Source organism: Rhinolophus hipposideros, assembly GCF_964194185.1.
Source record: "Rhinolophus hipposideros genome assembly, chromosome: 1".
Classification (NCBI taxonomy): domain Eukaryota; kingdom Metazoa; phylum Chordata; class Mammalia; order Chiroptera; family Rhinolophidae; genus Rhinolophus; species Rhinolophus hipposideros.
In genome coordinates, this window is record NC_138047.1 from 84,274,494 (window position 1) to 84,280,493 (window position 6,000).

At 45.7% G+C, this 6,000-nt stretch overlaps 1 protein-coding gene across 1 annotated transcript in view; it reads right to left on the minus strand.

Annotated features, from left to right (window-relative positions):
- KLF3 (KLF transcription factor 3) overlaps positions 1-5,704 on the minus strand; it is a 35,327-nt gene extending 29,623 nt beyond the window's left edge. Inside the window, exon 1 of the mRNA XM_081057613.1 lies at positions 5,226-5,704. The gene's annotated coding sequence lies outside the window, so the exon portion shown is untranslated. The remainder of the gene's footprint in view (positions 1-5,225) is intronic.
- Between the last annotated feature and the right edge of the window lie 296 nt (positions 5,705-6,000).

Genomic DNA, 6,000 nt, shown 5'->3' on the forward strand with positions numbered 1-6,000 from the left:
AATGGAGTGAGTTTCAAAAAGCTCCAGGAACCTGTTTTGCTAGAGAAAGAAGTTTACTATTAAACACTCTGACCAAGGGATATGAAATAATACTGATAAATTCAGGGAAAAAAAATTCCAATAAACTACAGTGACATTCCAGAAAAAGCACAGAGCCCGTTAGGAGGATACGTTTTGCTTTGGGAGAAAACAGTCCTAGTTCTTGCTCAGAAACAGTGTCTCTAGCATTGTGTTTCTTTCATTACTGCTAAATTTCAAGGAAGGAGAGTTGGGGGCGGGAGGCAGGGAAGCAGAGCTACCTCTTTTGGACAATGCACTCCCCTATCAGAGCAGACTGCTGTTTGGTTTCCTGTCTCTGGGCTCTCTGACATTACTGCTTCAGATGACAAACTGGGTCTAAGAAAGGGACACATCAGGCTTGAAAACGAGATGCTAAAAAAAATCGTAATACTTCCACCTCACTCCAAGAGGAATTTTGACCAGACTATTAGCAAAGCAGGTATCAATTGTTTTATGACTCCAGGGTTTGTTTGCTTGCTTGTTTGTTTTTAAGCTAAAACCAATGATAAACGAAGCACTTCAAAAAGAAACCCAATTTCCAGAATAATGTCGTAATTCCTAGTATTTAAAGGATGAGGTTGTATTTATTTATTTTCCCGTAAACACAACTGGGTGTGAAAACAGAAAAAGAAATACCATTTAAGAAAACTGTTCATTTTACAGCAAAAATGTTGACTTGTAAGTATTAAGATGGCAAGTATCTAAGAGGGGATAAAAATAAAATGGAATGGAATTGATTTTTTTTTTCCTGATAGAATGTATTAGATCTTACTCATCTCTACTAACACCTCCCTCTCCCCACAAATGAGGGAGGGAAGAATGATTTGGGATAAGGCAAATGAAAAAACTCAGTCTACCAAAACTACTTGGGTTGTTAACAACTTTGGAACTAAAAAAAAAAAAAACCCAAAACTTGCTTCAGTTTGGGTTATTTATAAATTTTAAAAGCCTCTTGTCCTAAAAGTCAGCTAAATATTTCAAGTTTGCTTCCTCCAAAGAAGAAAAAAAAAATCTTATTGCAACTTCCCAAAACTCCCATTTTTTTTTCAAGGAAGGTTATCAGTAGCCTACTGTTTGATCCTAGTAGTTTTCTTATTATTATATTGTATATTTATCCATAAAGAAAGAATGTGGTACAACAAGGCATTAAAAGATACTATTATCATCAGTTTTTGGAAGTATAGGGCCTGACTTGCTGCCTCAGCAACTTTCAATTAATTCCTTTAGAGAACATTATAAAATCATTCCCTTAGATTTTAAAGAAAATCCAAAAATAAAGAGATTAAGAAAAAAACTTGCCAACAGTTTTCTTTTCCAACTGTTTCTTTAAAACTTGGTTTCTGGAGAACCAAGAGAAAAATAAATTGTTAAAGTAGGTTTTAAATAGTTAACCCAGAAATTTGTTAACCCACACTGACAGAATATAACAACAACAAAATTGGGATTATGAAAAAAGTTGTTATTGTAAAACAATAAATGAGTATTCTTCTGTTTTCAATATATAAGATTAAAATTTTCCAAAGTATCATTAAAATTTATTTCCAGTTCTCCTTTTCTTTGAGCTTTTCATTCTTAAAACAGTTTGGAAATCAGATGTAGAATACAGTAAAATGTCCTTAAAAAAAAAGATTATCCAAAGACAAGTCTTTGTCTTTAAAAAGAAATAAATCTGGGATTTTTTCTCAATATATTTTATGTTTTGCTTCAATACTTTTTCTAAAGATTTCTTCCTGAAAACATAAGACTTTCAAGTCAGCCCAAGCTGCCAAAACTGCTTAAGTTCTCCATCCAATGAAGCCTCCTGTGCTTAGAGCAGTCCATGTTAAATGAGAAAAAGGATGGGTGACATCTTTCAGATAATGAACGCTAGTCTTCTGAACTGTAAGGTGGTAATCCTGATCCCAAACTGACAGCTTCAGGGCAAAATGCCTATCTCAAAATAAACACCCTACCACCCACCACAAAACAAAAAATAAATAAAACACAGACACACACACACACACACCCTCCTTTAGACTTCTAACCAATATGCACACAAATTCTCAAAATCACAATATGGCAATGGCAAATTTAAAAAGGTAAAAGTATTTATTTACCCATATAAACACACTGGAGCAAAGGGTGTATGTAAAAAGGTTAACTGACTTTTCATTATGACATAACCCAGGCATCTTAAGCAATAGCAAGTGTGTAGAGACATGATAACTCCCTGGGTGGGGATAGGGAGTTTAGGGGCAGGGACCAAGGCCTGGTCTGGGCTACTGATCTACCAGAAAACAGCCTGAAACAGGAAAGAGCACACATATGCCACTTGGAATGTATGACGCAAACCCCAGCCTTGAAACAAAGAACAGGAAACAGCTCTGCTGGCTGTGCTGGAGAGAAAGCACAGAGAAACATTTAGCCGGCCCTCCCTGACCCTATATTCATGAGCAGCTGGAGTTTTTTAAGACAACAACAGGGGGGTGGAGGTGTTTGTTCTATGGGTGTGAATAATAACACCAGCTTTATACAAGGGACCTGCCCTATTTACAAATAGGTGCTTCCACATACAGTAAACATCATAAGTGAACATGGGATTTTATCATATTAAAGCAGCGGAGACCTTCCTAATTAACACCAGCTTCCCTACCGATTTCTTTTGTCTCTTTATCCCCCATCCCAAAGGCTGGTCTCTAGCCATGATCAAATTCTGGGTTAGGGTAATAATTATCGTTCAGCCTCAGAGCATCAGGAGGAAAATGAAGATAGAGCACTGCTGTTAAGAATTCAGATGACAATTGGATTATCCCACACAACTGAAAATTGGACCAATTTTAAGTGTCCCTTAGCCGCAGAACTAAATTCCAAGACACTGAGTGTGGGACAGCTAGTTACCCCAAATTTTCAGTCCTTTTCAATTGCATGATTATAAACATATTTGCACACAGCTGCACATCTGTTCTACATGTACGTACACACATCTATAGAAATTTACCTTTTGAGAATATGATTCTGTTCCTGACATTTAATCCAAGTGTTATACAATCTGTAGAATACCAATTTTCATAAGATATCCCAAAAGGTTTATTTTCCTTTAGGTATTTTTAAGGTAGTAAAATCTAATCCTAGTCCTTTCCCCCATTATTTCTCTTTATATTGTCAGCCAGGACTGTTTAACTCAGGTTTCTATTATCAGATATTTATAAGAATCTGTGTGGACATAACTATAGATATAACATTTTTTTTTAAAAAGGGGGGAAAAAGCATCACTGTGCTCATTGTAACCAGAAGACTGGGTTTTAATTTAGAAACTATGCAATGAAAAAAAAAATACCTTACTCTAAAGCTATGTTACTATGTTTTATATCTGACAAGGTTGTGGTCTAAGTAGCTACTTTTCCTTGTTACTCTCATATTATAATTGTTATAGTTGCATTCTCCTTTATGCAAGCCCAATGTTCCTTACAGTGTATCTTCCTGGAACTTACTAATAATAGTACACTAGGCTTTTTTCTTCTAATAGGTCTGCAGCAAACCCCACTGACTAGAAATTGCGATGTTTCTCTAGAGAGTCAAATCAAACATCTCATTTCAGGTTTCTGTTAACAGCCTAAGGTAAACTAACATACTACTCCATGTTTCAAGCCAAAAGAAACTCATTCCTCTACTCTTTCTTTAAAAAATACTAACTCCCAAAATTTTAATGAGATATTAATGCTATCAGATTGTTTTTCCCCTGAAAGCAAGTCTTGCCTGGGGTTAGGCAGATTATCATCCTAATGGATTTCTCTTATAAAAATGTGCCTCAAATTCACACATAGAGCATCAGAAAAGGACATCACAAAATTGCTCTGTGGAAAAACCTATAATGATCAAGTGCCCTATTCTTCACTTGAGTTTGCTTATAATTACAGATACTAAATCCAAATGAAGTCAGAATACCACTTCATACTTTTCCCATGTATCAGACTCTTGTGGGGATATAATCAATATATCTAAAGTGTCTTGGGTGATATTAATGGAAAAATACCATTCCGAGTTTAAAAATCCAGTGTAAAGTATTTATTTTAGTGAAATACAAAACGGTGAGCAATTTCCAATTTCCGTTTATCTCGACTTATTAAAAATACGTCTCATTCACTGTTTTTCAGCTATTATTTTTGTATGTCGCCGTAAAATTTAAAACACGAATCTCCCTGTTATCTGCCAAAGAAGTGGCAATGACAATTCCAGGTATTATTTGCCATCTCCAAGACAGCCATTCTGAAATCTTAGGTAGGTCCTAAGGGTCCAGGGATCAATCTCTGGGTCCCGGCCCGGATCAGGTCCCTAACTGCAGGCAGTTGCCTAAGGCGTTCTCCGCCACCAGCCACGCTGCAATCTTTCCTCCAGGCACTGCGGCAGGTTCTCTCCGTGCCCCCGAGGAGGACGCTCCCAATCGGGCCAGCTCTTTATTCCTGCCCCCGGGGATCCAGACGCCCTGAACGCTCCTGGGCTCCAGGACCGAGAATGGGATGCTGCTTCCAGTCTCAATTGCCCCAAGTTTCTTCCCAGAGGGACCGGGAGACTGTTCCAAGTTTGCTCCGGCGGGCGAGCGGCCGCGCGCCCCGTCCGAGAAGGGGGGAGGCGGGGGGCGCAGGCAGAGGGCGGGGAGGAGGAGGGCGCGGGAGAGGGGGGTGGGGGACCCGGAGGGGGAGGAGCAGGAGCGCGCGGCCTGGGCGCTACCTTTCTCCACACAACGTTGCCACATGCGGAGAGTACTGAGATTTCTGGGGCTTTGGAGGGAATCGCGAGCGGGCGGGCGGGCGGCGGCTGGGGGACCACACAGGTGAGCCCCCACCCGCGCCCGCGCCGGGACAGCGGTGGGAGCTGCCGGGCCTTGTTCCCTCGCACCCCCAGATCAATACGGTGGCTCCCCCCAATCCCATACTTTCAACTGCTGAACCTGGGGGCCTCCTCTCCTTAAGTCTCCCTCTCCGCCCCCACCCCTGGCTGCGAGAAGCTGTTGCACTTTCCCAAAGCCCACAGGCGCCCCCACCCCCGCGCTGCACCCCAACCTACTCACTGAGCACCCCCACCCATTCACTGAGCACCCCCCAAGAAGAAAAAATGAAACCAGATGAGCTAAAAGGGGGGGCAGCAGGAGACGGGCGAGAAGGAAAGGTGAGGGAGAGGGGACTTACTTTTCGAGGCGCGGTGCTGAGCGCTGCAGAAGAGAAATAAAGGCCCGGATCCGAGCTGCCTCGAACCCCGCGAGTGCAGTAATGTCAGCGCTCTCGTCCGGCGGCGGTAGCGGCCGCGGCCGCAGGGGACGGGGACGGGCGCGCGTGCGGCGCTCGCGCTGCGCTCCGGCTCGGGCCCCGGCTCCGCGCGGCTCCGCTCCTGGCTCCCCTCTGGCTCCTGGCACCAACTCCGGGCAGTCACATGACGCCGGCGCCGCTCGCTCTGCGAGCCTCCCGGGGCTGGCGGGGTAAGTAGAGGCTGGGACCCGGGGTGGGAGGGTCAGGGAGGGAAGAGGGAGCCGCCGCGGCCGCCCGGGCTGGGCGGGTCCCCACCCACTTGGGTGGAGGCAGCCGCCGGAGGGGTCGACCGAGTCACTCGCGCAAACACGCACCCCGCCCTGCGCCCTTCCCCCGCCACCCCCGCCTCCCGCGCCGCCTCCGCCCCGCCCCGCCCAGTCACCCGGGGACGGCCTGACAGACACTCATTATTCCCCGGAGCCGGGCGCCGCCCCGCCGGCTGAACCTGTCCCGCGAGGCGCGGTGCGGCCGTGGGGCTGGGCGTGCGCGGCGCGGCCCCCGCCCGGGAGCCCCCGCCCTCCGGCCCCCGCCCGGCCGGGCGTGCTGGGCCCCGCGCCCCCGCCCCGGAGTCCCCGCCCGCGGCCCCTCCCTGCGCCCTCCGCCCTCCGCCCTCCGCCCGGGACCCGGCGCTGCGCCGCCGCCCGAGCCTGGGGGGAAG